Below are 10,237 nucleotides of genomic sequence, written 5' to 3'. Positions count from 1 at the left end.
ATAAATCCTCTGCAATTTAAAGTCAGTAGAGCCTGTGGCTCTTGATCTCGGGGTTGTGAGTTTGAGTCCCTGGTTGGATTTAGAGATTACTCAAAATCTCTCTTAAAACAACAAAAAAAACCCACAAAGTGTGGCAGTGCCACGAATAGGCCAGGGAAATAGAAAAGGAAGCCCTAAAATACACCCAAGTACATATGGAAATTTAGTAGACATTATAAAGGTGGCATCTCAGGGGTGCCTGGGCAGCTCAGGTAAGTGTCTGCCTTTGGCTTGGGTCATGATCTCAGGGTCCTGGGATTGAGCCCCTAGTCAGGGTCCCTACTCAGCAAGGAGTCTGCTTCTCCCTCTGCCCCACCCCCACATCCCACTTGTGCTGTCTCTCAAATAATATAAATAATAAATAAATAAATCTTAAAAAAAAGGCATCTCAAATCTTAGGGCAAAGATGGACATTTTAATAAATGGTGCTATTCACCATAGCCCACCCCCCGGCCAAAAAGTAGAAAAAAATGATATATTTATATAATGAAATATTCAATAAAAAAATTAACGTTGATACATTCTACAACAATGAACCCTGAAAACAGGCTAAGTGAAAGAAGGCAGTCACAAAAAACCAGCATTGAGTGATTGCTTTTATATGAAATGTAAAAATTAAGTAAAAAATCTTAGGGTCAGAAAGTGGTAGTGGATGCCTGGGGTGGGGAAGAATAGGGAATAGATACAAGGTTTGTTTTGGGGGTGACGAAAACTGTCCTCAAGTGAGATTGTGTTGATGGCGGCAGAATTCTGTGGATCTGTTAAAACCATTGAATTGTATACTTGAAAGGCAAGACTTTTCTGGTGTATGAATTACATCTCAATAGAAATGCTAAATAAGGGACAAAGAACAACGGAACAATGGAGAACTATGGAAAAAAAGTTCAGAGTCACTCAATGAGAGAAATGCAAATTAAACAACACTGAGAAGCCACTTCTTACCTAGACATTGGTAAAAACAACCAAGTATGAGGGTACACTGTGTGGGCTGTGGGAAGACAGGCACTCCCACATGGTGCTGGTTGGGATGCAAACTGCAGAGAATTAGGCAATACGTACCAGACGAGTCTACGCAATGTGACCCAGCAATACCACACCTAGGAAACTATCCTGCAGGCATACTTCCAACAATGTGAAAATAGAGGTGCACGAGGTTACCCATTGCAGTACTGCTGGAAACTACAAACCTAAATGCTCATGCACTGGGGACTGGGCTATTACTCACCCAACAAGAAGAATGAAATCTTACCATTTGCAAGGGATGTGGATGGAACTAGAGTCTTGTGCTGATTGAAATAAGTCAGAGGAAAAACAAATACCATATGATTTCACTCATACGTGGAATTTAAGAAACAAAACAGATAATCATAGGGGAAGGGGGGAAAAAGAGGGAAGCAAACCATAAGAGGCTCTTAAGTATAGAGAACAAACTGAGGGTTGATGGGGGCGAGGGGGTGGACTGGATGGTGATGGGTAGTAAGGAAGACACTTGTGATGAGCACTGGGTGTTGTATGTGAGTGATAAATCACTGAATTCTCCTGAAACCAATATTACACTGTATGTTAACAAGAATTTAAATAAAAACTTGAAAAAGAAAAAAAATGCTCACTCATAGGGGACTGATTGAATAAGCTACAGTTTGTCTACAAAATGGCATACTAAGCAACTCTCTATAAGAATGAAGAAGACCTCCATAAAATAGTGATATGGAGTGATTTCCAGGATATACTGTTGAGTGAAGAAGTAACATACAAAAGAGCATCTATAGTATGCTGTCCTAAATGTAAGAAAGAAGGGATATAAGAAAAATATATGTAATTTTTTCCTTTGTACAAAAAAAGTACAAGAAGAATAAACCAGAAACTAAAGAGACAGGCTACTGTTGTGGGTTGAACTGCGGTCCCACCCGCTTTTCCCACAGTCCTGGAAAGCTATGCTGAAGTCCTAATCTCCAGTACATCAGAATGTGACCTTATTTGGGAACAGGGTTCTTGCGAATATAATTTGTTGAGATGTGGTCATACCAAAGTAGAGTGGGCCTTTCATCCAATGTAAGGACTAGCATCCTTATAAGGAAGGCCCCGTGATGGGCCCGTGAGGAGAGAGACAGAAAGGGAGAGCACCATCTGAGAATGATGGCTATGGTAAGGTGATCTACAAGCCGAGGAGCAAAAAGATTGCTGACAAACCACCAGAAGCTAAGAAGTGGCAAGGAAGGATTCAGATGGATTATGGGCCCGCAGACCCTTTGACTTGGGACTTCTAGCCTCCAGAACTGTGAGATGATATGTTTCTGTCATTTTAAACCACTCAGTTTGTGGCACTTACAAAATGGCTGCCCTAAGACAGAGTCCCGGGGAGGACGGGCTGCGAAAGGGCTTGAGCGAAGGGAGGAATGAGAATGGAGGAGTGGGGATGAGGAGGGAACAACAGTCTCTGAATAAACCTTTTTATGAAGCTCTGACTTAGAACCATACTAATGTTTCATATACCACCCAAAATTAAACATTTAAACTCAGCCAGGATGGGGGCGCCTGGGTGGCTCAGTCAGTTAAGCCTCTGCCTTTGGCTCAGGTCATGATCCCAGGGTCCTAGGATGGAGCCCCGCATCGGGCTCTCTGGTCAGCAGGGAGTCTGCTTCTCCCTTCCCTCTGCCCCACCCCACCTTCTCATTCTCTCTCTCAAATAATGAAATCTTAAAACAAACAAACAAAAAACTTTAAAATGAGGCAGGATGTGCGAGAACCCAATGTGACACCAAACAGTAAAATATGAACCTAACCGAACTGAAAACGAACAATGTAACTACACTAAAGTGAGCAAGGAAGAAAAATAACCTAACAAAAATAACCTTAGCAAAAACGGTATTTTGATTGGAAACTATAAGTTTAAAGACACTGTATTTAAATAGTGTCCTCTCGTTCCTGTATGTGTTTCTGACCGTGGCACAGATTAGTGACTCAGGAACCGCTGGAGAGATATACCAGCATTGAACAAATAAGTAAATACATTGTAGATGTCGAAAGTCACATTTCTCAAGGTCTGAGAAGGAAGTTACCAAAAAGAAAAGGGGAAGTCTGGAAGACGCTCTACCGTATTGTTTCGAGTTTGGAGGAATTGTGATAAACTGTGTTTTGTGATGTATGTAAAGATAGAGCCATTATTCTCCCATAAAAGGAGACAGGGCTCCTTGGAGAAATAGTTGAACCCAAAGCCAGGGTAGGGAAAATGAAAGATGAGCTATACTTACAGAAATAAGTTGCTCAAAAACTGATAAGGGAATAGGGAAAGGACACAGGAGCCAACGTGAAGGAACTTCCTTTGGTGGAAGCTGTAACAAGATGAGTGAGAAAATGGTAGTATTGAATTATAACCCGTAGAATAAAATAAATTCCACGCATCTGTACTGATACAAGTAATTGAATAAAATACATGGGTGGAAGCGTCTTCCTTACAGGAGAATTCCAATTAATATGAAAGAAATGAGAGAATTTGGACTTTGTGATTCAGCAAACACCACTGATGGATGCTAAAATGGGCAAAAGTTTGAAGAGCGATGTGAATTTGAAAAAGAAAAAAAAATGTTCATTCATAGGTTTAAGCTATAGTTCACCTATAAAATGGAATACTAGATAAAAGAATGACTATGCAAATATTTTGCATGTCCTCAGAGTATCTCCCCTGCGATATTAATTACCAAGAAGAATCGTAACTTTGCTGTGGAGAAACCTGCAGACAGCACCTTAACCAAGTGACCAAGGTTGACCTCACCAGTGAGAAGAAGTCAGGTTGGTAGCCTGCAGCCTTGATACCAGGCACTCTTGTGACCTTCTTGCCAAACACTTACAACTTCATTACAATAATGAGAAGACACCAGACAAACACAAATAGAGATGGTCTATAAAATAACTGGCCAGGGGTGCCTGGGTGGCTCAGACAGTTAAGCGTCTCCCTTCGGCTCAGGTCATGATCCCAGGGTCCTGGGATTGAGCCCCACATCCGGCTCCAAGCTCAGCACAGTCTGCTTGTCCCTCTCCCCCTGCTCCTCCACCTGCACTCGCTTGCATGTGCTCGTTCTCTCATAAATAAATAGCTTTTTTTTTTTAAAGACACCGTTTTTCTTCCATCTGCTATAAACAATATTCTTGGCTTCCTCTCAGCATCCCTACTTTGTCTTCCAGCTGGCTTCCTCTTCCTTTCTCTTAATCCTGTTCATCTGACTTTGAGTTTTACATTTTGAAGACTCATAACGGTTATGTTTTGTTCTGAAACCATAATTTAGTCTCCTTTGTACTACCTATTGGTTAAGCCCAGCAGCTGAAAACCAGTAAGCAACAATCATATTGTTATGACCAGGTAAATAGTGTTCATACTGATCTACATAGCGTAGGCAGTATAATTAAAGTCCCTCTTTGGGTGCAGCTTTTTGTTTTCCTGGAATTTCTCATTAACTTTCTTTTTCGTTTCTTCCACCAATTATCTTTATCATATTCCCAGTTATTTCCAAACTTCTAATAACTTAAGTATTCCATTAAGTTCCCATTTTCCTGGCGATGTCTTTTCCGGGACTCCTGGCTTCCTGCTCCAGTCGATTTGTTCAAGGACTCTCTAGGGTCCCTTGACTCTCTCCTAGATTGGCCATAGTATTTCCTAGGTCTTACTTCTTCCTCAATTTGATCCCTCCATTTTCGAAAGTATATATGAAAGTGAATTCATAAGAAAGGTTTTGACTGAAATTGTTTCAGCCCTTACTTGCCTGAAAAAGCCTTCACTTTACTATGGACTCTGAAAAACAACCTGAGGGTTTTGAAGGGGCAGGGGGTGGGAGGTTGGGGGAACCAGGTGGTGGGTATTAGGGAGGGCACGGATTGCATGGAGCACTGGGTGTGGTGAAAAAACAATGAATACTGTTACGCTGAAAATAAATAAAAAATTAAAAAAAAAAAGCCTTCGCTTTAGCCTCATGTTCAAATGATAGTTTTGTTGGGTACACAAACGTTGATAATCTTTTTCCCCCAGAATTGTGAGGTCTTTGTCCCACTGTCTTCTGGGATTTACTTTTGCTGTTGCCATTCTGATTCTTGACTTTTGGTGGATATTCTGTTTTAGTCTCCTTTGAAGCATTTAGGTTCTTCTTCAGTCTTAATGTTGTGAACGTTCATGTTATATCTAGGTATGAATATATGAATCTATTTATTAAATTTACTAGGCACTTAGTGGGCCATTTTAATTGCAATGTCACTCATTGACATTGAATGTCATTCAGCATTAGATATTTTTCTTAAATTCTTCCTTTCATAATTTTTTCCCTTCCATATTTTTGGCCCTTTTTTCAGATACTTAGAAGATAGGAGTTTGGACCTCCTTGATTGATCTCCTATGTCTTTTCTTTTTCTCTCTGTTATTTAGTGTTTGTATGTGTATGTGTGTGTGTGTTAGCATCTTTTTGTGGGTGTGGGTGTGTCTTAGCATCTTATTTTTTGTGTGTGTCTTTGTGTATCGGTTTTATTTTACTTTCTGGGAGATTTCCTATATTTCTGTATTCTAAAACTTGTATTTCTGTTCTCTGTTAAATATCTATCTCAGCAATCATGTTATTCATTTCCAAGACCTTTCTCTTGTATTTTTTTCCTTTTTTAAATACACTCTGTTCTTGTTTTAAGGACATGGTATCATCTCACATTTTTCTGAGGATATTATTTACAGATTTTTTTGAAGTCTGTTCCCTGAATTACCTTTGTTTCCTCTGGAGTCAATTTTTCTGTTTGTTTAGCTTTTTCATTCATGTAATTTGAACCAACCATCTGGTGACCCTTGGATTTCTGTTCATGTTTAAGAATGAGGGATTAAGAAATTGTGTGACTGGGAGAGGCTTGTCATCCCGCTGATGACTGAGCAAGAAGCCAGCTGTCCAGAGGATGGTCCCAAAATGCTAGAATTGAGATGACTCTAAAGGTGCTCAACTTTGTTAGGAGAGAACCGCTAATTAAAAACAAAAATGTTAAGTATTTTTCCAAGAGAAAAATACCCTAGCTTCCAAGAGTTCTGCAGAGGAGAGAGGGGGAAATAGTGGGATAGGCAGGCCAACTCACTTTCTTCTGGGCATGGATTGGTGCAGTGACAATCTCCAGGCTAGGTTCATGCTCTGGTCCCTGTCCTGAGAACCTCGTGTGAGGCGCTGTCGTATCACAGGACCCAGACTTCCTCTAACTGCACGTCCCACTAGGACATCACCCCCAATCTCTGCAAGCTCAGCTGGTAAAGGCCCATGCCAAGTGGTGTTCTCTGTGCAGCCCTAATCCCATGGAGCAGGGCGAGCTCTATAAATAGCAGCGGTGATTACAGAGTAACACTCCTTTTAAATGCTGGGACTTTATGGCTTTCCATTCAAAACAGTCCTGGCCCAGTGTTTAGTCTCTCTGGGGGGCAGCTGTAAAGGCCACCTTGTTTCACAGCTAAGGAGAGGTTACAAGGCAATTAAAATATTTTTGTCTCTTTTCTCTTTTGATGATTATTCCCATGCGGTGGCAGCCACTAGAGCAGTTCCTGCCTCCATTACCCACAGGGGAACTCGAGAACATAGTGGCAGCCACACGTCCTGACGCTGAGCTAGAATTAGAGTTTCAGTTTTAACCCTTCTGTTGGTTTTCAGAGATTGAGAAGTAAAACTCAGAAATGCTGGTGTCTCTAATAGTCCTAGCTAGGCAACTGTCACTTACTCTCCAGGGGTGCTTCTCTGTTTAGGAATAGAGTAAATGCTTCTCGTACCAGAGTAATCAGATGCGGTAAAGTCTGCATATGCTTCGGTCTGATAAATGCGGTAATTGCACAAATAAATGCATGTTCCAGCCACACAGAGATACCTGGGCAGAGACAATATTCCACGTCAATTAACTTTGAATGGTGATGAGCAATGATAATAATGCTGGTCATAAAAATTATCATCATATGGAAAGAACAGCTATCATGATCTTAAAATTGAGCCTGACATGTACAGCCTCTTCTCAACGTTCACAAGTCCCCTTAACTCCTCAGGGCAGGCTAAGCAGAGGTCATTACCATCCCATCATACAGGTGAACACACAGGGGCCTGGGGAAGTCCTAGCACTAGTTAGTGGCCAATGACATATTGGGCCCATCAGAAATCAACATCCTCGTTGTAGTCGTTCCCCCAGAGGCCTGGTGGCCAGTGGGCAATGGTCCATAACACAGTCCTTGCCACCCCTTCCAAGTCTCTCTCTCCGAGTGAGGTGTTGGAGGCTGGGATCTGCACTGGCCGGAGGAATAGATGAGGGGAGCAGGAAAGGGATGATTTGGAAAATGAAGGATTCTCTAATTCGGCAGGAACAGATTCTGTAAAACCCTGTTCCTTCTCTCCTCCAAAAGAGCAATTATGAAAAATATTTCCAGGAAGGAAAATATTATGCTGATTAATACAGTTATGACTGCAAATCATTGAAGAAAAATGTCAGCCCTGCGTTTGGTCCCCCGTGGAGGTGCTAAGGACTATTTGTGGTGATGCCAGTAGAGTTGACATCTAAGACCAAAAGGACAGAGAGATGACCAGGTCCAGATCCCTTGTTTTACAGGTGGTAGCCCTGAAGGGGTGGGGGTCAGGGGTGGGGCACAGTTAGTGAATTCTCCCAGTGATTGGAGATGGCATTAGGAAAGTAGCCAGCACAGAGCCAGGGACAAAGCAGGTACTTAAACATCAGTTAGGAAAGTGTTCGGCTGCAAGCAAGAGAGCTGGCTTTATAGGTGTGTTTTCCTTGCATAACAAGTCCACAGGTAGGCTGGTTGGGCCTGGGTGTTCCTGAGCCTAAATAAGAGAAGGAAGTCCTGCTTCTCAGGAGCCTATCTTCCTAGAGGCTGGGTGGGGTCCTGGGGCCAAAATGCAATGAGAGAAGGGAGACCTTTTGGAAATCATAAAACAAACCAAGGGTATGTAACTTAAAGGGGAGACCTGACCACTGTTGTATAGATGACAACCTAGGTAGGTCCTATGCTGCCTAAGAGGTTAAAAATGGGATCAAGGAGGAATGCCTAGCTGGCTTAGTCAGTGGAGCATGTGACTTTGAATCTCAGGGGTCATGAGTTTGAGCCCCTGTTAGGGATAGAGATTATTTTTTAAAAAATGAGTCAGGGAGTGCAATTGTTGGAAGGCAAACTAATTCAACAGGGATAATTCTAATGATATGCACTTACTGAAAATACTTGGTTTTCTGGAGATACTCAAGTTGAGTAAGGAACTGGAGAGTAGTTTGTGTGTGGATGAGGTCAGGGTAGGGGGAGGAGGGAGGGAGGGAAGGAAGGAGTAAGATGGAGAGAAGAAGGGTTACAGCACTGGAGAGAGGATCTCCAAATTCCCTTTTGGAACAATTCATTTAACAAGTATCCACTTAGTTCTATTTTGTTCCACACAGGAACCTTATTTTCCAAATAAGAAGCCGGCCTGACATTTGTGGAAAAGCTAACGGAGAGAACATGGTGTCTGATGAGTGTTATTTACTGACTGACTTCTCAGGAACCACTTGCCTTCTGGAGATCCCATTCCACCACTCCCAGTGGCACCTTCCCCCTCCACACAACGGGCCTGTTTCCAGTCAGGTTACCAGGACCAGTGAACAGGGCAATATGTGTAGTTCAGTGGCAGCATTTTTTTCCAGAAACACCGGAATCTGGGCTTAATATCTGTCCCATGTGATATCCAGATGTCTGAAAGGCACTGGGAAGTACCAGAAAGGTAGTAGGCATTGATCTGCTGTCATTTGATTGGCTGTCATTTGAGACTCTCTGTCCCTCACTTCTTTGACCTGGAAAATGGAAGAGACTACTGTCCTCCTCATAGAGTTACTGTGAGCATGTAATGTGCTTTGTACAACAATCAGCCCTTAGGATAGATTTAACAGATGTGGTTCATTTAGTTCCTCTGTCTTAGGTCTGCCCATGATTTTATGTCCCTATTTCCAGGTCCCGATTTCCTCGGCTGGGACTAGAACAAGCCCTATGATTTCTTCCAGCTCTGAACCTTCTGGGGCCCAAAACAAAATGGCTGCCATGATCTCCAGCCTTCACAAGGGAGGTGGTCTCTGCCAGGAGGTGGCACCACTAATTCATGTTTCCAGCAGAGATGGGGGCTGACCATTCGTTAATCTCCCCTCAGCTTTGAAAAGGAGCCTGAAAACCGGTGTGCTTAGCAGCTGCCTCCAAACTGACTTTTTAAAATCATGGTGCTGATGTTTTCCGAATGTGACAGGATTTTCCACTCTTGTTCCTGGCATGTCAAAATCATCTTCCTTTGGACAGTCATCAGTATTTAGGAAAGGGGTAAAGAGAGAACTCTGATGAAGCCAACTTCGCCCTTGCTCAAAAGCAAAGCCACAGATACTAAGGCTGTGCCTTGGCATTGCACCCCCCACCGGCCATTTGCACGGTCTTCAGAGGGCACAAATGGCCGCTTATGCTGGCAATTGCCTAATTGCCACACAGGAGATCACAGATAGAATTTTGCAGCCTCAGATCTCTGGCAGCAGCCAGGCTGGAGCAGCCCAGAAAATGTGGTTTTCTAGTCTTCTTGGGTTACTGTGAACAGGATCAGTCTTGTGCAGTGTGAGCAGGACAGGAAAAGGACTTAACGCCAATAGAGCCAAATGCCCAATTTTACCCAAGGCCAGTTCTGGATATGTAAAGTGAATTTAAGATGAAAATTCCCTCACTCTCTTCCACCCTTTGATTTTTCTCAAGAGTGAAAGAAATGAAAGAAGGGAGGAAGGAGAGGGAAAAGAGGGGAGGGAGACAGGAAAAGAGAGACAGGTAGATTGTTTTTTGTGAAATAGTTAACATTCGAAGAGTTATCCTGCCTTTTCCCTCCTGTGTAAATAAATTTAAGATTTAGAAAGTGAAGATAAAACCGGATAACGGATCGTTGCTTCTAGCTTGTTCTGTTTTATACATGTGAACTCTAAGCATTTATTTGGTTGGAGGCTGGAAAATTAGTGGGCTAAAATCAGATCATCCTGTGGATTGATTCTGACCTTTTGAATGTTAGGTTGTCAAAATTTCTTCTCTGTACCAGCCTCAGCAGAAAATTTAGGATGTATCTGTTATGAAGAAGAAAAAAATTACTTTAAGACCCTATTTGGGGTGCCTGGGTGGCTCAGTGGTTAAGCCTCTGTCTTCAACTCAGGTCATGATCTC

Source organism: Martes martes, assembly GCF_963455335.1.
Source record: "Martes martes genome assembly, chromosome: 7".
In the NCBI taxonomy this organism is placed as follows: Eukaryota; Metazoa; Chordata; class Mammalia; order Carnivora; family Mustelidae; genus Martes; species Martes martes.
This window is presented reverse-complemented; position numbering follows the sequence as displayed.